The sequence below is a fragment of the Heliangelus exortis genome, chromosome 2 (assembly GCF_036169615.1).
Source record: "Heliangelus exortis chromosome 2, bHelExo1.hap1, whole genome shotgun sequence".
NCBI lineage: Eukaryota > Metazoa > Chordata > Aves > Apodiformes > Trochilidae > Heliangelus > Heliangelus exortis.
Genome location: NC_092423.1, coordinates 80,897,342 through 80,920,376, shown reverse-complemented (window position 1 = coordinate 80,920,376; position 23,035 = coordinate 80,897,342). Strand labels below are relative to the sequence as shown.

Here is a 23,035-nt window from a genome sequence, read left to right as displayed (position 1 = left end):
GGGATCACAGCCCTGGGATTCAAGATAAAGAACAGTTCATCCTGACATGCAGGAATTCAAGGAAAACTAGAAAGCAGCTTGCATGGACCTTCTGACTAAAACAAGGAGACAGTAATAAGAGCTCCTGACTAAAATCAGATAGAGGAAGGTAGAGTGCAGGAGGTGGAAGCAGGAACAGGTCATCCAGGAGGAATACAGACACTGCCTGATCCTGCAAGGGTGAGGTTAGGAAAGTCCATCTCTAGTTGAAATTGGCAAGGGACATGAAGGGCAACAAGAAGGGTTTCTATGGTGCAGCATCAACAAACAGATGACTGGGGAAAATAGCACCCAGTGCTGCATGGGGCAAGTCAGAGGACACAGAAAAGAACAAAGTACTCAATGCCTCTTGCCTCAGAAGCAAGCCTTAATCCAATTAGGCTTACCCTTTACTGGTAAGGCTAGCCTACAGGAATATCAGGCCCCCAAGAGCAGTGGGAAAGTCTAGAGCAAGAAAGACCTAAACATAATTTTGATTATCAGGTTAGGGAATGCTTACACTAACTGGACAGACACAAGTCCATGTGGTTTGATGGTGCTGAGTTAGGTGGCTGGTGTCTTTGTAAGGTAAGGATATTCTTACTTTGCTTATGGTTAAGACCACCAGAGAATGCTAGGATTTATTTGGAAGAAAAAATAAAGAAAAAAAATCAGGTCCTATGGTTATCAGTTCAAAATCATCCAAAACATCAGGTAGAAACTCAGTCTTTTGAAGAAAATCAATTTATTGATTTGCTTGGGTCTTTTGTGAGAGAAAGACAAGGAGAGCAGGAGAAGAGATAAAGTTAAAGCAAAGGCCCAAGCAAGAGGTTAGCTTTTTGTTTTGGAGAAAGTCTATTTTTCAAATAGAGAAATAAAAAAATATTAATTTTCTTAAGCCATCCCTAAATCTCTGCCTTTTGGCTAAGCCCTCTTCTTTAGCTCTACTAAGATGCTAAGTGCATTGACAGTGACAAGCTCAAAGGACAGCATCCTGTCAGCTGGGCAGTATTCTGAGTTAATGTTTCGCTTTGAAGACTTTTGACTGAACATCCTGTTCCATGTAAGTCTGAGTTACCTTGGTAATCCTGGTATGAGCCTCATTACACTCAACTGCCACAAGCTACAATGAAGTATGTTGCAAATACCATTGGCATGTAAAAAAAGACAGCAATTTATGGGTGCTGTTCAGCCTTGCTAAAGAACCTAATGAAATTAATAACTATGCCTGTCTTGAAGACCAAATTCACAGACATCTATTAAGATTTCTTTAAATACCTTATTAAAGGTCCAGGTTATATAAAGGACAGCAGAAGCACTGAAAGAAAAAAAAAAAAGCAGCAGCCTTTTCAACAGGCATATAAGAAGATTCAATTTAATTGAAGACTCTAATTTCTCTTCCATGCTGGTGGTGATGGCTTGATCAAAATAAGAAAATGTAATTGGTATTGCATAGGGTGATGGCATTTTACATTTCCACATAGCTGTTCAGACAGCTGCTCATTTGTTCGTTCTGTTGCTACTTTCTTTAGCTGTCCATAACCATTTGCACATCTGGCCATCAATCTTAAAAAAGATTTAACACAACATAGAATATTTCCCACATTTCAATTTTCATCCTCTCTGTAAAAATAAAAGCTTATTTTTAATGAAAAATAATAATAAAAAAACCCAACAAAACATATAACCCCCCCAACTGAAACAAACAAAAGAAACAAACAAACAAAAACCCCAACATCCTCAGACTCAAATTACTTGCCAGCAGTTCCAGCAATTCCTCAAGGCCATTGCTTCATATTGAGGAATAATATTTTACATCTCACAGTAATGAACATGTACATACATATGATGTCTGAAACATGTAGTGTTAAGTTATTACTATGTTCATTTACTACATTAATTTATTACTATGTCAAACAGGAGGCTTTGACTCTTTGGTTCACTTCTAGGATGGAATGAAAATAGGACTTTTAAAGAACACAGACACTTGAGAATATAACATTTTGTTTGAGACTGTAACAAAAATGTATTTTTTTTTAAGTGATTTTAAAAATACATGTGTGCATTCTCTCAGCATCAGTAGAGAAGGTCAGAGGCAGGGAAAAGAAGAAATGAAGAACCCACTGCAATTCCTTGTGTTTGCCATACCATATACAAGGTCAAGACATGTGAGACTTGCTATAAATGAAAAAGACAGTAAATAAGCACATGAGATGAAAGACCTTACTACAAAAAAAAAGAGGTGGAAATGAGTAATAGGGCCTACATATAATGATACATATTTGGTGATACAAAAGGGAGCATAAAGTATGACATTTAAAACCATCAGGTGAGCAAAAAAATTGATGTCTCTTATGAGTGGCATATTGAGAAAATTTGTCCCTTATCCCAGGGATACTCAGGATATTATAATGCCAATATCAATGCTTCTGTACAGCTAGAATTGTTTTTTTCTCTGTAAAATCCACCTTTGAACAATCAATACATTCTGGAACTTGTAAATTATATAAAAATGTTCCCCTTTTAAGAAGTAGGCAAGAAAGATCTATAAAAACGCACTGAAAAACAGTTATTTTTAAAATTTAACTTGCTTTGTGCATTTAGGAAGAAATATAGTGATGACAGGTTTTAGCTTCCACTGTCATAAACCTAAGTCAATAGGATTTCCATTTGAGCTGGGACTCATTTATGTAATAACACCTCTGCAGGCTTATTTAAGCCATCTGTAATGTGTGTTTAGCCCTATGGATTTCAGCCAGTCTCTATTGATAGGGTTATTTGAAAGAAATAAATAATGGTGTTGCTCAGAATGCAGAATGGACTTTGCAGTGCTGATTTGATTACTGATATATTTAATTCACATAGGAGTTTTGCAGAATCAGAGGTATAATCTTAACACCACAAGCCCTGTAAGAGCAAGATGGGGAAAAGACAGTCAACACTTACTTTGGTCAGTTAAAAATGATAGTTTTTCTTTTGAGATGGTTGACATAATAATAGAAACATATTTCTTTACTTAATTTCATTCTACCACTTTCTTTTATTTGCCCATATTTTATGTTCTAATGGTTCAAAAGATAGATAGAATGCATCTTTAGATCTCTTCAGCATAACCAAAGTGTAGTCAGAATCATATATATAACATTACAAGAAAAGCCAAGAAAATAATTATTTAACTATAACACAAAACAGCTTCTAAGCAAGACTGAGATAGAGAAAAAGAATTGAATATACAAATCTTTCTGGAATGGGTTAGAAGTTAGATGCTTTAATCTTTTGTCTTAAGTTTGTTTTTTAGAAGGCTAGAACTTTAAAAAAATTATAATAACTATGTCATTAGAATAATAGAAATGCATGAGAGTCTTAGATAAGTAACTACAGAAAGGTTGTCACTACAGAAGCAATGTACTTCTATATGTAGACATTGATTCATTTTAATAGTAATGTAATTATTAATACTGATATTTAGTATTACTTATTAGTAACATTTCATATACCAGTTCATACACAAATGCATACATTTGTCCTGCTATACCATTGCTTAGAGTTGATACATATGAAACAGCTAAACAAAGGAGCAATGTCAAATACCAAGAATTTTACTCTGAGAATTGTTATAGGGCAACTTCTTGCTCCCCTGAATCTTTGGGGTTTGTTTGATTCTCTATTTTGGTATCTGTAGAAAACAAGATCAGAATCTTCTTTGACATGTCATGTAAAGGTTTCAGATTTAACCCTCAAATGCATGTCAATCAAGTCTCCTGTGGCATTGCTGGCAGCTGTAGCCACAGGTTTGCCTCTCACCTGCTCCCTCTGAGGCACTGGTCCTTCCCTCTGCTAAAGGTTGTGCCTGCTCTTTGCTGGGATGAACTGTGATGTCTGAGCTCCTGGGTGTTCCGGTGCAATAGAACTTTCTCTTCTGAATCTTCAAGGACTTGCTAATTGTGCCAATTGAAATATATATGAGTCTATCTATTGAATTAAATGGTCGTTAGATATTAGCATTCCTTAACCCCAACAATGACCGAGTCCCATCCTACAGCAGGGTGACTGGTTTTTTGTTTTTTTTTTTACATGTCTTGGTTGTTTTTTTAAACATCCTGCAAGTACTTTTTGTAAACCTAATCTTCAAAGATGTGTCACCTCCAGATAGCATATTGATCCCATCAAATCTAAATTTTTGTTTGCTTTCATATTCAGGACTTCAGTGAATATAAACAGACGATGTAATAAACTTTCTTTTGAAAAAATGAAAAAGAAGAGCTGCAAGTGCAGAATTATAATTATAGAGCCTCTAACTTAAAAGAAGATAATTATCAAAGAAACCAAATTTCCGAATTGCAGGGCTTTTAATACAAGCTTCTTAGTGAGCCAAAAGGTTCAGGAAATTGTCTGTAAAACAGACTGCAGACCATATTATTAGATGTTACTACCCAGGCAATCTTAATAAAATCCAGCCTACCTCAAGATCTATTTGGCAAGAGCACCAGAGGTGAGGGCAGGAGTCTGGAATATGCAAAACTTCTGCCATCCAGACTCTGGCTGATAGCACATTTCCTCTGATGTATTATTTCTGCCCTGATGAGCTTTGGCTATGCCTGTAAGGACAAATATGGGGAAGGTGAACTTGTGCAGAAGTAATGGAAGCAGTGTCATTAGATATATATGAAAGAAGAAAAGACTATTGGATTTGCATGAGCTGGTCAACCTGGCAAATCTTGAGAGGTTTTCAATTATCATAGTAGACTTTATTTTCTTGTAAACAAGATGTTCAGTATCTTCTTTTATTCAAGTGCAGAGTGGTCACCAGGAGCAGTGTACATTTGAGCCAACACCAGTCACACCCTGCTTTCGGCCCAGGTGCCCCAGTGCTGGCCACAGGGGTCTGCAGGGGAGGAGTAGCAGGGACCAGCCTGTTGTCCTGGTTTGAGCCAGGGTAGAACTAATTTTTTGTCTTGTATTTTTCCTTTCAGCTAAGACTCCTGTAAATAGCTGTACTTGCTGAAATTAACAGCAGGTTTCTCAGTCAGTATCTGCTTCTAGGACTGATAACACTCAATGTTTATAGTTATGGCAAGAGAATGGTCTGCAGAGCCAAGGACACTGCTCAGTTCTGGGGAACATCTTATGCTTTGGAAAGAGAAAGGGAGTAAAGGGGTCACACCTGCAACTCTCCTTTAGGGAGGAACAGACTAGACAGGTGACCAAAACTGACCACAATATTCCATCCCATATATGCCATATTTAGTATAAATTTGAGGATCATGAGAGTCAAGTTCCTTCACCCTTCTTCACCTGTCCCTATTTGGTTTGGCATTCTGGGAGGATTCCATCCATTCCTCTGCCTGTGATCCTGATCCGTGCCAGCCCATATCTGTGTGTTCCTGCCTCCAGTTCCCAACTGCTGCTGACTCCAGGAGTCCAGCCTGGACTTTCCCAGGGCTGCCCTGCAGCCTCGGTGGTGATGTGAGAGTTACTGGGGGAAAAGGGGATGAACGTGGTATCATTTTTTCTGTATATTTGTATGTATTTAATAATTTTTTCTTTTTTATCATTACTGTTTCATTAAAGATTTGTAGTTTAGTTTCCAACACATAAGTGTCTGCCTTTTATTCTCTCTCCTTTCTTTATCAGGGAGGGGGATTAATAGAGAGCATCTGTCATTTGGTTAATTGCCAGCCCAGCATTAAACCGTGACACCTGTACCAGACACAGCCGGTTCCAGATGGCTTCAGCAGCTTCACCACAGGGCACCACACAGCCCCTCAGCAATGTTGGTGGTACCCCTGGCACAACCTGCTTAAGCAACAGTAAAATCATGGTGCAGCAGCTCTGAGAGATAGGAGGAAGGCAAAAAATGTGTGAATCATCCCTGCATACAGACACCCAAGGGGAAGCAGAAAGAGGGGGCCCAGACAACCCAGCAGAGAGCCCTCTGCAGCCCCTGGAGAGACTCTGGTGGAGCAGGTATCTCCTGCAGCTCCAGGGAAGAAAGACACTGGAGCACATGCTGCAGCCCATGGTAAGGACCCACACTGGAGCAGAGGGAAGTGTGAGGAGAAAGGACTACCAGAGAGGAATGGTTATGAACTGATGCATGAACCCCCATTCACCCACCCCTTGCACTACTCAGGGGGAGAGGAGCTGGGATTGAAGGAGTGATGTTGAGCCTGGGAAAGAAGGGAGGAAAGGTGTTGTTTTCACATTTGCCCTTTTGTTTCATGCTACCAAACTGGTAATTAAATATGTATTTTAGTTGGCCAGAAATTAAGATATTTTTTCCCAAATCAAGTCTGATCTGCCCACCAGCATATTTGTTGAGTGATCTCCCTGTCTTTATCTCCACTCACGAACTCATTTCTGTTCTTCCCATTTTATCCCCTTGTCCCATTGTGGGGGGAGTGAGTAGCTGAGTGGGATCTTAGCTGCTAGCCATGGATAGCCCACCACACTATCCTTTACACTCCTTTACATGAACCATCAAGAAACAAAGGCATTCCTTCAAGGAAAAAAAATCAAATATCAAGAAAGTAATTAAAATGATAAGGAATATTACCAAGTAAAAGAGCAGCCAAAAATTGTTAGTAATTTTTAAAGTTGTAAAATGTTAATACATCTGAAAGGGACCTCCTATAGCTTTAAATTAATCTGATAAGATCTTCTCTGTCTCATAGGAATTTATGCTAATGCTGTTTTGTTGTTGGATTAAACAAGAACTAGCTTTAAGAGCTAGTTTCATGCTAGTCAGTTTCATGAAATTCAATCACAAATGTTCTTCATAGCTCTGAGCTAAAAAAAAATACCCAGAAAATATTTAGAAAATGATTGAAAGAGTAACTCTTCGTGCATCTCTTAATAATTTATTTTTCACCAAGCTTAGAAAGGCTTCTTTTGTGCCACATCCAAAATTTTATATTTTTTCCATGGAAAGAATAAACCAAATTTATGGCATGTAGGCCATAGGGCCTTGATGCCTTGTGGAAATCAAGGAATGTTTTGCACACATACAGAGAGCAACAGTTCAAAGACCACATGCTTGCTTCAGCTTTACAGATAATCCAATACATTGAGTAAGATAGTATTTCTTCTTTTTATTCAGATAAACAAGAATATGGGGCTAAGGTCTGTATTTAAAAGTGTTTCATTTTTAGAATTGTGAAAAATTAGGCTTTCTTCACCAATGTGACAGGAAAAAATGATCTTTTTTCTGATGTTGTCTCAAGAACAACAAGAATGTAATTGTTTGTGCAGAACTTTTTTGCTTTCTCCAGCAATAATTCCCATTCAAATGCATCCCAGCTCCCCTGACTGGGAGCACAGAAATCCAGAAGAATTTGCTGGGAGATGAACTCTGTCCTAACTGCATGATTTTCGTATTTAATAAGATGGTCTCTGCTGCGTGCTGTAAATATAAAGTAGCTTATTGACTATTACTGTGAAACAATGCTCTTGGGTGTGAGGGCACAGGGAAAAGCTGTATGATTTTATTGAAGGAAAGAGAAAATAAAAAGGGACTTTTCAGTTTTACTAGTTTTTTAGGTTCATGTTAGTCCCAAGGAACTCATGCTAAGAAAAGGAGAAATTCCTGAGTATCCTTTCTATTGAAACCATTATGTTTCTTTCATCTATAATACTGAAAACATTCTTTCTATATGACAAAGGAAGATTAAAGGGTATTTTAATAAAAGGATGACCCTTTCAATAAAAATGTCTGTTTCCCCCAGCGTGGCACATAACACCTGATGTACTGCTATAAAACAAATGATTAATTCTGAATCACTTTGAATGGGAGAGTTACCCTGGGAACACAACCATGTACCAACTGTGTCACAGCTGTCCATCAACAATTAGCTGAACTCATCCTCAAGCAAAAACATCAGTTTATCTTGCAGGTCAGAGATTTTAGGTCAAAAGAACATAGCCCTGTATTTAATTCCAGAATTCCAAGTCACTCCACAAAAAGCTGCGGAGGAATTTATGGGAAGAATTATGAGGAAATCTTATTCTGTGGAATACATATTTTACAAACTGAAACTTACAAATATTAAATATTGTACTTCTTCACTGAAAAGCATGTTCTACTTTTAATATGAATGAAACATACCTTCCTGTGAAAAGTTACCCATGACGAATAATGTAAAAAAGTATAGTCTCATTCTTAAAACATGATAAGATAAAGACAAGTGGCTTACTTAGCTCTTGAGTATTCAGTATTTTGGAAATTAAACTTTAATTAATTAAAATTCTTATTATGTACTCTTAGGATTTTTAATTAGTGAAACTGGTATTGCTAAGACAGCTCAAATGGTGACTTTCAACATGACATTTGCTGTACTGACCTCACACTTTCAAAAGCCCTGTGGCCGTGCCAAATTTAATCATAAAAAGAGACAGAAGAGGCCTCAGCTCACTAGTGTGGACTTCAGTTTTTCTGAAGGTCTACAGGTCTGTGATAATTCTTTGAGATTACCCCTCCCCTTATGAACCTGTAGCCAGGACTACAGAATAGGGGTGCAGGGAGTGCAGTTGCAATCACTTTTTCCCAAGCCAGCCATTACTTCTCACTCTTCTACACGACAGGACAGCAGCAAGAGAAGCAACCACTTGAATTTTCCAACAGTAAGGGGAAAAGAAAAGAAAAAAGAAAAGAAAAAGGAAAAAGGAAAAAGGAAAAAAGAAAAGAAAAAGGAAAAAGGAAAAAGGGAAAAGGGAAGGGAAGGGAAGGGAAGGGAAGGGAAGGGAAGGGAAGGGAAGGGAAGGGAAGGGAAGGGAAGGGAAGGGAAGGGAAGGGAAGGGACAGCATCATGACAGCTCTAAAATGGTCTCTGCTGCGTGCTGTAAATATAAAGTAGCTTATTGACTATTACTGTGAAATAATGCTCTTGGGTGTGAGGGCACAGGGAAAAGCTGTTTGATTTTATTGAAGGAAAGAGAAAATATTTGTAAGAGAAAATAATTGTAGTATCACCCATCGAATTATAAGTAAGGAATTGCATCAGGTTCAGTCTAGAGTCCTAGCCTAAGCTTATCCTTTGAAATAATTTTCTCCAATTTCATAAAACTAAGAAGTGTTATTCTAGAAGCGACATCTGGAGGTCTTATACAGTGTCCTGACCCAAACAGACCCCAGTGGCTACCTCGTTCTCAACCACTTATGTAACACATCTTGCCAACAACTATGTTGTTTTGGGGTTTTTTTGCAAAAGACAAAATGAATCAATAAAAGTGATGCAGCACAAAGTGGAGACAGGTACAAAATCCAAGAAGATACTTTTAATTATTCAACAACCTTGATGACAGAAGAATGGAACATGTGAAAACCATCTGATCAACTGACCTTCTGGCAATCTTCTAACAGATGCATGACATACCCATGGGTAGCAGAACTTGTTTCCTATCTAGTTCCTGATTTCCATGATTTTGTATGAAACTGTATATTATCTCAAATGAGACTAGTCACCTGCCATATTTTATACCATCCTAGGTTTCTGGAGGAGTAGGAAATATAAAAAATACTTTTCCAGGTGGAAAAATAATCTTTTGTTGTTTCTTTAAAATGAGGATTTTAAGGAAAAAGGTAATAATGTGTTCAATAGTGAGCTGCAGAGGAGAATTGCAGTAATCTTTATCAGATCTAATTGTTAATACTACCCTCTGTCTTTCTATATAACTCTGGATTTGTATGTTTGGGTCTTTAAGAAACATTCATGTGTAAGATGGCATCCACCAGTCTTATGGCTGGTACAAAATATTGCTAAGTATTTATTATTACTTCAGATGAAGGAAGGAAATCATTAGTTACTAAAGAGTTAATTTGCTACTAAAAGCTACAACAAAGCTAAGTACTAGTCAAGGCTATAAAGGGTGGGTTAGAAAAGGATTGTGACTCCCAATAGCAAATGTTAGAGTGAAGCCTTCTGCTTATTGAAGTCTTTTTCTCTTCTTCCTGCAAATGAAGAGTCCAGTTAAGATAAAGACATAATTTGTGTGTTATTTTAACCTGAAAGAGTTAATATTGCTTTAAAAATCCTGGACATTTTGAAATATCTGACAGAGATTAAAGAAGTAACACATAGAGGTAAATTTTTATCTTTGATGACCTGTCATGAAGTGTATTGAGTACCAGCTGCTGTGAATTTAATTTCAAAGTCATTTTTGACAGCGTGTTCCAATTATATCCTTATTGAAAAGCTAGATTTTTGGTAGATTGACAAGTTTGCTTTTTATTTTTACCTTCTAATGAGCAAAACAATCTGTTACAGTATATTGATCCAGCTTATTTATTTCTGGATATTGAAAATATGGTCTACTGTCCTTCCCTTCAAACACTTTTACCACCTGCAGTACAGCAATAAATATACCTGAATTTGCAAAAACAGGGGAGAAGAAAGGCTGCTTCTAAGGAATTAATACTTTTTCTGTGAAAGGAAACTGTTTTACAAAAGAACTATGGGCTTATAAGGGAAGGATTATTGTGTTAGAATACGTATTTACCAGACTCTTTACCTAGGCACACTACAGGTCATCAATACCATCAGGAAATACCATCAGGAAAAACAACAGACAATACAGTCTACTTGAATATCATGGACTATGACTAATAATGAGATACCATCAACATCTGTTGGCCTGGTTCTGAGCAGGGCTCAAGGAACTGGGTCAAAATATTACTTTGTCAAGAGTCATCCTGCAAGAATGATATGAAGTGTGGGGGAGGAAAAAAGAAATCCACTGCATCCATTCAGTTTCAAGAAGGATGCCACCAACAGAAGAGAAGTTCTCAGAATGAAGCACAAAGGGAGAAAGATGACAGACACAAGTAGTAGCAGGGGAAATTTTTTTTTGACATGAGGAAAGAAATTTTTACTAAAAGCAGGTTTAAGCACTGCCTAGGGAGGTGATAGAAACAGTGACCTTGGAAGTTTCTAAAACCATCAGGGACCAGGCATTGGCCAATCTGATCTATATTTGTAGTTAGCTCTCCTTGGAGCAGGTGACTTTACATGATGAGCTTCTAACTTTAATCATTTTCTGATTTTTTTTTAAAATATGCTATCCATGAAACAAACTATCCTCTCAGGCAGCACAGAGAGCCTTTGAAACATTACATTGGAAACCCAAAACTGATTCTTTCTACTTACTGGAAAGAACTTGAGAAAGTTCAGAAAGGAGCTAGAATAGCTGAACAGTGGTGTAAAAGAGAAGTAAAAGAGAGGAGCACCATGATCCTACAGAAATGAGGAAAAGAGGAAGAATGATCAATACTGGAAGATTAAATGTAAAAGCATCCTAAGACTGTACACATGGTGTACTGGTATTAATTTTTAAAAGGCATCAAACCAAAAAATAAATCCATTCTGAATGCTTCAGGAGATGGAAAGCAGAGAGAAAATCAGCAGAAACAAGAAGTGAAGAAGAGACAGAATAGGAATAACACAACTGTAGAAAAAACAGTTATAAATTTGTTGTTTCTTTAACATGTCCATCTTAGCACAGGAAGTATCAGGAAACTATACTACAAATACAATTCAGGGATATAAAATTGTTCCAAAATTTAAGATAGGAAAGCTGCAACTGAACCAGCAGAAAAATCACTGGAATTAAAAGAAGGTTATAGTCCTGAGATAACAAAAAAAAAGAAGTGTCAGACTGTGGTTAATACTTATGATGATGGAGTACAGCTGATCTGGATAATTCAACAGTGGGGGTTGAGTCTCAACTGTGTTGATGTTAGTTACATTATATTTTCATTTAGCTTGCTTTTTGTGTTAATTTAATAGTGGCACAGGATATTAATCCTATTACAGCTAAAGAAGTATCCTAATCAGCTGAATTACATTATGGCCATAACATGAATTTACACCCACGTGAGCATTTGAATTTCCATTGTGTGACACTCTCAAAAGCAGATTTTAAAAATGCACCTGTGGCTTTTCATATCACACGTGATTATGTGCACATGCACATGGAGCATCATTAATACTCCAAGACTTCATTACTTAACATCCTTGTCAGGAAATACTTCTACAGCAACTGTGTCCTTGCTTGGTTATACTGTAGTCTGTATGTTAAAAAAGGACACTCTACAGATAGATAGGAGCAGTTTCACAATTCATGGTATTCATGGGGAACTTCAGCTACCCTGTTATCTGTTGGAGGGACAGTTCTGCAAAGCACAAACAACCCAGAAGGTTCCTAAAGTGTGTAGATGACAACTTACTTTTCCAAGTAATCAAGGAACCAACTAGGAATGGTGCTGTGTTGGACCTTGTTTTCAACAAAAAGGAAGGGCTGGTGAGGGATGCTAAGCTCAAGGGCAGCCTTGCTTGTAGTGACCATGAAATGGTAGAGTTCAGGATCCTTAGGTCAATTAGGAGGGCTCACAGTAAGCTTATTGTCCTTCACTTTAGGAGGACAGATTTCAGTCTCTTCAGGGAAATGCTCATGAGAGTGTCATTAAATAACATCTTGGAGGGAAGAGGGACACATTAAAGCTGTCGGATATTTAAGGATCCCCTGCCGGCCAAAGAGCGATGCATCCCAACTAAGACAAAGCCACATAAAAATTCCAGGAGGCCAGCATGGATAAGCAAGCAGCTCCTTGGCAGTGTGGGCAGAGCCAGCTCTGAGGGTGGTAGTTTCAAATGGGCTGTAACCATTAACAAGGGTCACTCACAGAGGTGAAGAGCTCCTAAAACCCCTCAAACTTAATAAGAGAGCATACAGAGGGTGGAAGCTAGGGCAGATACCCTGGGAAGATTACAGAGAGGTTGTCTGAGCAGCTAGGAATCAGGTTAGGAGAGCCAAGTCCCAGTTAAAGTTGTCTCACCAGGCACAAATACAGGCTTAGGAAAGAATAGATGGAGAGCAGCCCTGAGGAAAAGGACTTGGGGGTGGCAGTAAATGAGAAGCACAACAGAAGCCACCAGTGTGGACTTGCAGCCCAGAAGGCCAACCCCATCCTGGGCTGCATCAAAAGAAGCATGGACAGCAGTGAGGGGGAGGTGATTCTGCCCCTCTACTCTGCTCTTGTGAGACCACACCTGGAATACTGAGCACAGCTTTGGAGCCCCCAGCACAGGAAATATAGAGACCTGTTGGAGAGAAGGGCCTCAAGGGATTGAAGGGTTGGAGCACCTCTGCTATGAGGACAGACTGAGATAGATTGGGCTTGAGAAGAGAAGGTTCTGGGGAGACCTTATAGCAGTATTCTGGTACCTGAAGGGACCTACAGGAAAGAAATTATTTGCTATGAGGTTACTAAGATTGGAATAGGTTGCCTGAGGACATTGTTGATCCCCCATCCCTGGAAATGTTTAAGGCCAGGTTGGATGAAGCTTTGTGAAACCTGGTCTAGTGGGAGGTGTCCTTGCCCTGATAGGGGGGCTGAATCTTGATCTTTAAGGTCCCTTCCAACCCTAACCATTCAAAAAATAATAATAATTTAAAAAAACAAAATTGGCAAGAGCGATTTATAGGATACAGTGGTTCGTATAGATGTATTTCAACTGGCACTGTAGCAGAGGAGAGGCAGGATAGATAAAACCATACCATTTTCTTTAAGATGCTTCACTCCTTTATGGATTTAATCAGACAGGTCCTTACCTCCTTAGCACCACATCTGGTGGAGCTCAGGGGAAAGTAACCATAGGCAGAGGGAACTTGGAAAGGGCTCCCAGGGTCAAAATGTGAATAGCAGTTGTTTGTGAACAGCCCCAGTGCCTCATTACACTTTTTATTCACTCAGTTAGTCAGGTAACATTCTTTAGAAGTTTTTGTTTTAACAGGCGACTCTCATTTGGGCACAGATTATAAGAGTATTCTCTAAGCATCTGCTATCTGTCACTGTCCTTATTTCTCTTATTTATAACACCAAGTCAAAAGGAAAGGAAAAAGAGCCTGAGGAGAAAAAGAAAAAAAAATTAGGATGAGGTACAGAAAATAAAAGCAAAGGTAAGGAATAGAGTCAAATAAGTGAAGCTGGAGAAATGGAAGGGAAGTAGAACATCCTTGTCCTAAAAATCATGCATTCTATTGAGTTGGCTTTAATGCTAATTATTGAGCTTGCCATCTGTTCATAGATACCAGTGAGGGCTTCTGCCAGTTCTAGGGCAACACTAATAAACATGTTTCTTCCTTATTCCTAATTGTTGACTTAACAGATTCAAAGCACTGCATAAATTCGAATTAATGCATTTACAAAACATCCATGTGAATCACATGCTTGCTAACTGTACCATCTTCTGAAATGCAAAGTGCTATTATTTTCCTAGGCAAAGACTTCATTGTTCCCTGTAGGTGTTCTTGAGGTTCAGATCTCTACCAGTGACACTCCACATGCACTCTGTGTGTTTCCCCAGGGTCAGTCCCCATTCATTATCTTTCTTTCAGTGGTTTCGATGCCTTGCCCATGCAGCCATTTCTCTGGTCCTCTCAATTTCTTTCCAAATTACCCCATTCTCTTTAATGTTGATTTGTTGTGACAGCTTTGGGGACGGATAGTAGCAACAGAGGGTAGGGAGAGTGACCGTTCTGATTCACTAAGCTGCCACTGCATAAGAAAAGCCTTTACCTAGTTCTCTTGTGCTACAGATAGGAACATGTTTCAGAGAAGTGATTTCAGTAATTAAATTGACCTTCTTATCTCTCTGAAAACAATACCCAAAGGGTTTCCCTATGAAAAACCTAATAAAAGTTTTACTACTTTCCTTCTGGCAACAGCTCACTGTGTGCCAGCAATTTCCTTCTCTACAATGTATTAGAAAACATGGGACTTCACCAAATGCACTGGAATGATGCAGTGGTGTCCCACAGATGTAATGAGTGTCTTGGATCTTGGCAGTGCTTTGGACAACTAAGGAGTGCATTCAGCTGAGCTCTGAGGCAGTGTTTCTTTTGGGAGAAACTCTATCTGCATCCAGAGTCCTCATTTTACCTAATATAGAATACCTCTGTGGACCTGTCAAGTGGTAGAATTTAATTACACTGAGATGAACTGCAATTATGAAGTTCTATAGTGGGGAACAGGCACCAAATCCTGTATTATTTAGGTAAATCTATGCACCACTGTAGAAGGCAGAGTCTGAACTTGTTTGCCCACCTCTTCTGCCAACACCTGCTAAAATACCAAGGTTTTCCCTTCTTTGATATTAGCAACATTGAATTTGTTCAGGTATGTGTTCAAGTCTTATTAAAAATTTTAATTGGCTGGCTGCTCCTTTTTGCCAAGGCTTCTATGACAGAAAGTGGACTTTTTGTCAAGGCAAAAAGTATTTATGAAAAATATCTAGTTGACAATGACAACCTTTGTTGCTTTGGTTGTTTTATCTTGCAATGTGCAGTTCATTTTGTAACAGTAAATTCCAATAAAAGTTGATGAAATAGTTTCATTCTCCAACATCAAACACTTAGAAAGTTAGGGCTTTTCTCTCTGATGGGAAATACAAAATTTTTCTGCTTCTCATCTGTATTAATTTTGTCTGTTGGATAGTGCTCCTGGATTTGTTTCATAGTTAAGGGAAGGAGATATTCAATAAAGGCCCATTTCAATGGTAATAAAAATAGCATCTTATATAGAACAACATATTACAAGTTGAGACATCTGTTCACATTATACGAGTGTCTCAGTCCAATTACATTCCCTATAAATAATGGAAGAACAATTGCAATAAAAATGTGCACATTATTGTTTCTGAGCTTGAGGCAAAATTGAAGATTAGGTTTTTGTCCATTTTGAATTCTGAATTTTCTGAGATATCACAATCCAGACTCACTAAGATAATATACATAAGAACTTTTATTTAAAAGAAGGTTAAACACAATTTTGCCAATATATTTACATCTTGGTTGGCAAAACAAACAAGCAAACAACAAAGAAAAAACAAACAACCCCCTCCAAAAATTAATTAAAAAACAAATAATAAAAAAACCTCCCACACAGTAAGTACATTTAGGATTTAAACACTATCTTTAAACAAGGAATTGGAATTGTGCTACATCACACTGTCCCAGACAGATATTTTCCCAATATAATATTAATCCACTTACAAAATTGGTGCTATCTACTGATCTACACAGAATTCAGGAACAGTCAGTGCAATTCCATTTTTTAAATGGAACTATATAACTCAACAATGAAGCCTACTGCTTTAAAAAATTGCTATCTAAATAGTCTGTCCTCACCAAGGTAAGGAAAGATTATCTTTTTCTGCAGGTGTCAGCAGGATTGTGGAATAATAGAGATTTATAGGTTGCAAGAGACCCATGAAGATCATTTGGTGAAAGCTCCATCTCAAAGCAAGGCCAGCTTAGAGCACATTTCTCAGGGCCTTGACCAGCTGAGTTTTAATTATTTTTGAAGCTTCCTATTCAAGGAAGTTTCTCAGTATTCTAATTAATTGCATTTTTCCCTTAATAATTTACTAGAATTTCACATGTTGTAACTTCTGTCCATTGTCTCTCATCCTATCATTTTTACCGCTAAGAAGCACCTGTCTCAATTTTTTCTAAACCTCCCCTTCAAGTAGTAGAAGAAAGCAACCAGTTCCTTCTCTTCTCCTTCCCCTCTAAAGACAGCATAAATAGTTTGCTCCTCTGTCTCTTGCCTGTTATGTGCTGAAGTCACAGTCTTGGTGACTCTCTCTGGAATTGCTCCAGTATGCCAATGTCTTTCTTGTTGTGGAGTCACAAAACTTAATCTTAATAGAATTTCAGCAATTCTGAATGGAAAGGGGGTGGAAACCACTTCTCCTTACCTGCTGGCTTCACTGTTGTTCATGCAGTCCCAACATCCTTTGGCCTTCCTCACCACATGGGTGCACTGCTGACTCAACACGTTGTCTGTGATGATCCCCGGGTCCTTCCTGACAGAAAATTATATCAATAAATGGGAACTGGTTAGTGAGGGCATTATCCCAAAGAAAAAGATACAGCAAACAAGAGGAGTATGAGATGGGGCCACTGTTAAACACACTCAAGCAAATAACATTGAGCTTATCAAAACCAGACTTCTGTTGATTTACTTCCTCTTATTGCCACAATAACTTGAATGTGTCACAAATTATTACCTCAGAGCTTCATTTTACTCTGTAATAAAACTTTTCTGGAAATTAACCACCATTTTCCTCTTGCTTTTGGTATTAATTGTTCAAGTGTAAGAACCTGAAATTTAGCCCATATTATCCCTGGAAATCAGGCTTGTATTTGTTGAGAGCCTTCAGTGACTATCTTTTGTTGAGAGCTATCAAATTGCTGTAATACTTTAATGTGTGAGAGCCTTTTCTTTACCTTCCCTGACACAGGTTTATAGATAGCTTGCACCTGTGCTGCAATCTAGCAGATAAAGTTCATGGACAGGAATGTTGTTATCTGGTTTTCCTAACTTCTGAGAAGATTCCATATCTCACATGCTCTTTCTTGATTGTAGACAGGAAGCCACAAACAGGAAAGGAAAACTAATTGGTTTGCACCTTGACTTACAGCTGGAGTAAAATGGCTGATGAGCACCTGCACTTAAAGTTTCTGAAAATCAAACAAAATGGGAGTGGCAGTCATTAAGTTAGACTGCAGGGTAGGACACAGATGAGAAACTGCAGCTCGCTCACACTTTGGTTGCTCCTAAGCCTCCATAATAGACAGTGCCTGGATTTCAGTACCCTGTAAGGATGGGCCTTCTTGTTTTAGTGAACTGAGTCTAAACCTTTTGGTTTCCAGGAAGACTACAGAGATCTCAGGCTTTCTGCAAAAGTGATAGTCAGGAAATACAGACTTGGGTGTATCAGGGCAGGTTAATTAGTATCATTAACCATTAGTATCACTAACCATTAGTATTTTTTTCTATCTCCAATGTTTTATCAGCTTGGAATTATTATTTCCTTAATTCAGGATGGTAGGTACAGTGACTCTCTTGCTTTTCATGCTGTAAATGAAAACTAAACTGATAAAACATATCCACCAAGCTGGTATGAGACAAAATGTTATAACGGTTTGTAATTCTGAGATTAACACAAACAAAATAAAATGCTGTCACTAAAGCCATATAGTTCTTCAGCTTTAGTTTCATCTACATGGGTTTGGCCTTCCAAATTAATCTTATTTTCCTCTCACCTATAAAACTGGTGGTGATGAGCTGTTGCACAGACAGCAAAATAAGAAGCTGGGACCACTACAGGTTTCCAGAAATATTTTATAAAGATATTGATGGCATAGAGTTGTTAACCATAATGGTTATCTTCAGCCATGCTACTTGACCTTACTTTCTTACATTTTTATCTTGCTAAGTTTTTCCAGTTCTTCCTTCTCCACATGGAAAAACAAGCAATTTTACTCCACCTTTGGAGTGCTTAGTAACCACTTATTATGCAGTAACCACTGCCTGTCTTTCACAATGTTTTGGTTTGATGTGGGTTTTTTTTTTCTTCCTTGTTTTGGCTGGCCCTCTCTGTGTGTTATTCTCACCAAAGCACTGACATTATTATCTCAGAACCCATTAGCTTTCTCCTTGTCTGCAGGTCTAGTCTGGTTTTCTTCACATGACCTGGTCTCTGGGCTCCTGTTACAATATATTTGCCTTGCTGATGGGGCATCACATTGGCCAGAAACTTGGGGTAGATCTGTGTGCACTTTTCCTAAAATAAAACTACCAAAATTATCCAAACGCTTTTCTATGTCAAAAGTTAGATCTCGTAAGAACACAAACTGAAATAAAATAATTTTGCTGACAGTGAAAATTCCACTCTTTTAGATGAGATAATACAGAAGAGCTGTAAACAAGTTCTGTAAACAAGTTCTGTAAACAACTTCCCCCCCTTCTGATTGTGCAGGCAAAGTTATGCCAGAAACCAGAGCTAAGGCAAACACTGCACTGTGCCTCTGGATCCCTAAGGAAACCTGACCTCCCAGACTGCTCCTGTGACCTCCTGGCTCTGTTCCCCCTGCCTTGAGCCCCAAGATGTTTGTTTCTCCACCTGAAGGCTCAGGGAAGGTGCTGGCAGCCCTTTCCCAACAGGGCTCCCTACACCTGAGTGACAGCTGCCAGGACCAAGCAGCTCCCCAGCCTGTCTGCTATCCTACCTCAGCCTTCCCAACACCAGAGAAGGACAGAGAAGTGCTGCAGCATGTCCAGAGAAGGGCAACAAAGCTCATGAAGGGCCTGGAGCACAAATCCTGTGAGGAAGGGCTGAGGGAGCTGGGGGTGTTCAGCCTGGAGAAGAGGAGGCTGAGAGGAGACCTCATCACTCTCTTCAGCCACCTCAAGGGAGGTTGGAGTGAGGAAGGAAACAACCTCTTCTCCTTAGTGGTGTGTGACAGAACCAGAGGAAATGGATGTAAGCTATACCAGGGCAGGTTTAGGCTGGATATTAGGAAATCTTTTTTTACTGAAAGGGTTTTCAAACATTGGAATAGTCTGATCAGGGCAGCAGTGAGGTCGTCATCCCTGGAGGCATTTAAATGGCATGTGGACACGGTCAGAAAGGACATGGCTTAGGGGTGAGCTTACAGTGTTGGTCAAAGGTTGGACTGGATGATCTTGAAGGTCTCTTCCAACCAAAGACATTCTGTGATTCTGTGAGCAGTACCCATAGAGAGAACAGGGAGCCAGAAGGAAGGGACACTGACCACCAGTCAGCTTTCCCTGACATTAAACTCTCTGGTGGGCAAGGATGGTGTTCTAATGTATGCCTCATGAAGGGCCTTGGGATGTACACCACAACAGACCCCTTAGGCAAGAGGGCTTGCCAGCTGCTTCCAGGCTCCAGCCCCAAGGGGACAGTGAAATTTGTCTGCTGCCCCTGAGCCATGCCAGGGATAGTGCTGACGTTTGAGAGGTACAGACGACTACAGGCAAGTGCTTGAGTGTGTGCATGGGCTCTGCTCTGGTTTATCTGCAGATACAGAGGTAGCAACAGACTCCTGCAGGCAATAACAGTATAAAAATATATAATAGTCCCTTTAATTTATGGCTCTGCCTGTGCCAGGAAATTAAACAGCAGGGGAGCGCAGGCCTGAGCGAAAGGAAATGGCGGCAAAGCTCACAATGGATACGTGCCTTGTGGGGAGTAACAAGCCTCTGGGGGACAAAAGAAGGATATTATAGTTGTCTATCTCTATAGACCTCAAAAAATTTCCTTTGGAAGCTGTCTTTAATGATGTACACCACAGATGGGTTATGGGTAAGCAAATCACTGGGAAATCTGTGCTGCCTGCTCCAGGCCAGGAGTGCTCATCAAGCATGGGAGGAGGGCTGCAGCTTTTTGTTGTGTCTTCCAGGGTTTCACCATAAAGCCAAGACACAGTGTACGAGGGATCTTAAACTGCTGCCATCCCTGGACCAAGGCAGTGGCCAGGAGAGAGACTGAAATGGTGTGCTGGAGATGTGTGCAATGGCTAATGCAATACTCACTACTTCTTGTTTCAGGAGAAAAAAAAACTAAATCAAAAATAAAACAAAACAAATTCCACAAAACCAAAACAACAACAACAACAACAAAAATGCCACTAAACCACAAAGATTATAGAAGTCTTGAGAAAGAGAGACCATTCTGAGCAATTCTCAGACAGGTTTTTTTTTGTCTCATGAAATGAATGATTTGCATGTCTGGATTATCCCTTTCGGGAAGGTATGGCAGAAATATCTAGATTTTTAGATACATACTATCTAGATATTTAGATTTTTAGTTTGGGTTTTTACTATGATCTTAAAAAATAAGTGAAAGCAGCTTCTAGTAAGAACAGGAGACTGTTTCTTCCCTGGGGATGAACTGAGTTTTCTCAAGGTGTGTCAACCAAAAGAAATAAGTCACATCATGGAGGCAGAAGTCTATAATTAAAGAGAAGGCTGAAAGACTTAAGAGTCAGTTTATTTTCATTATAGATTTGAGGAATACTGTGCTTGACTTTGATGCAAAACATAGTCTGAGGTTTTCTTTCTCATTTCTTATAAAGAGGGCCTGAATTCTCATGTGCATTTAAACATTTAGTCTGCTGTTTCTCTGTATACATCAGTCATTGCAAGACCATTTGTTGGCAATTACTTCACTGGGATAAATGAGCCATCCCTTCTTACAGAGAAGGGATCAGAGTAACTTAGCTCTATCATCAGAATTACCAGTGACATTTGTGGTGTTTCAGGGACTATTTTTTGTTCCTGGATCTGAGTCTCTGATTCAGTGTGTGTTGAATCATGACTCTGTAGATAATCCAAAACTTTTCAGGGATAATCTGCCCAGTCAAATAGTTTAAGGATATTCTCTGTGCCAATTCCCCTATGGTTCAAAAGGCAAACACACATGCAGACTCATTTGTTTCTAAGCACTGTCTTAGAATAAACCCAACTGGTTGTCCTTGAGCAAAATGCAAAGGCAGTTCCCACAACCACTTGAAACTGGAAATTTGGGAAAGAAAGTGGCAGCTCTGGCTCTCTCTGCCAAACTCAAACACCTTGACACAAGGTGCCATGGTACAAAGCACTCCCATACCCTGTAGCAACATTACAGAAAACAACATTCTGATATATAAGCTATGACCAGGCAGATAGGTGAAATTAATATGGAGGGACAATGTTGTGGATGACAGGTAAATTATTCAAGCATTCTGCATATCAGAATTACCAAGTATTTCATATAGAGACTGCAGATTGACCTAAATCAATTTAAGACTATATTTGAAAATTTTTCAGAACCTGACTATTATCCACAGAAACGCTTGGATACAGCTGCCAGTGCCCATAATTCTCAGTGATACTGGTGAGAACATGATTTGCATAGCAAGAGGTTTTTACACATTTTAATTACTGATGGTAGTGTTTCCTCTTCCTTAAGCATTTTCAGTTTTGCTTCTTCTTCTGCTGGTTTTAAACACAGCTTGCAAAACATGAGTACAGCCTTGCAGCCTGTACTCTCAGGCTGCACCTGCATTGGTTTCAAAGGCACCCTCTGAACTCCTGTGACAAAGATCATGCCAGAGCCCTCTCCAGAAAGCAGAGTGTCCAACTCTTCCTGGGGCTCAGGACCACATCCCTTCTCCACTTCAGTGGGAATGCATTGCCTCACACTGGTGATGCACTGGTGTACTGTGCATCCACATTCTTCTGAGTTGCCCAGCAGTCCCAGGACCACCAGTTTCATGCAAACCCATGACCACAGAGATTCCTGTGAGGCATCATTACTGCCTGCAGCGGCTGATGGAGGGTTCTGTCAGGCCCATTATCAAGAGGTGTGTCTCAGGAAGAGCCATGCTGTATGAGAAGTGCCTGCATGCACTGGAAAGTGGGTACTGAATATGCTCTTTTTTATTGACTTATAGAGTCATTCAACTATTGAGGCTGGAAGGAACCATAGGAGGTCACTTCATCCATTACCACTCAAGGAAGGGTAAACTGGAGCACGTTGCTTGGATCCTTGTGCAGCGAGGTTTCAAACATTTCCAAGGACAGAAATGCTACAGCCTCTCTGGACAACCTGCTTGAGTGCATCTCACCATATTCAGAAAAAAAAAAAAAAAAAAAAAAAAAAAAAGGCTATCACATTTAAGTGGAATTTCCTCTGTTTTAATATGTGTATATTGTTTCTTATTCTGTTACTGGATGCCACTGAGAAAAGCAGTCTTTACTTTCTCCCACCCAGTATGTGTGCACACTGATAGAATCCCCTGATCCCCTGAGCCTTCTCTTCTCTAGGCTGGACAGCCCCAGCTCTCTCAGCCTTCCCTCATGCTGCTGAAGATACTTCAGCCCATTCATCATCCAGCCATGTGCTGGCCTTAGTCCAGTAAAACCAAATCTTTTTTGAACTGGGGAACACAAAGCTGGACAGAGAAGTCCAGATGTGTCACTGTGTCACAGATTCACAGAATCAGGTGGGTTGGAAAGGACTTCTGAGATCATCAAGTCCAACCCTTAATCCACTGCCACTGTGGTTACCAGACCATGGCACTGAGTGCCACATCCAGGCTCTTCTTAAAAACCTCCAGGGACGGAGAATCCACCACCTCCCTGGGCAGCCCATTCCAGTGTGTGATC

General features: G+C 39.4%; 1 long non-coding RNA gene across 2 annotated transcripts in view; it reads right to left on the bottom strand.

The window, feature by feature from the left end:
• The window catches only part of LOC139793726 (uncharacterized), a 329,041-nt gene that overhangs the window by 293,215 nt on the left and 12,791 nt on the right, over positions 1-23,035 (bottom strand). The window contains exons 2-3 of one of the 2 annotated variants that reach the window (XR_011724749.1): positions 16,773-16,880; positions 5,284-5,494 (exon numbers count right to left, since the gene is read on the bottom strand). This is a non-coding gene — a long non-coding RNA (uncharacterized lncRNA). Of the gene's footprint in view, positions 1-5,283; positions 5,495-16,772; positions 16,881-23,035 lie in introns of those variants that run through there. The other variant, XR_011724750.1, reaches the window with a different exon arrangement.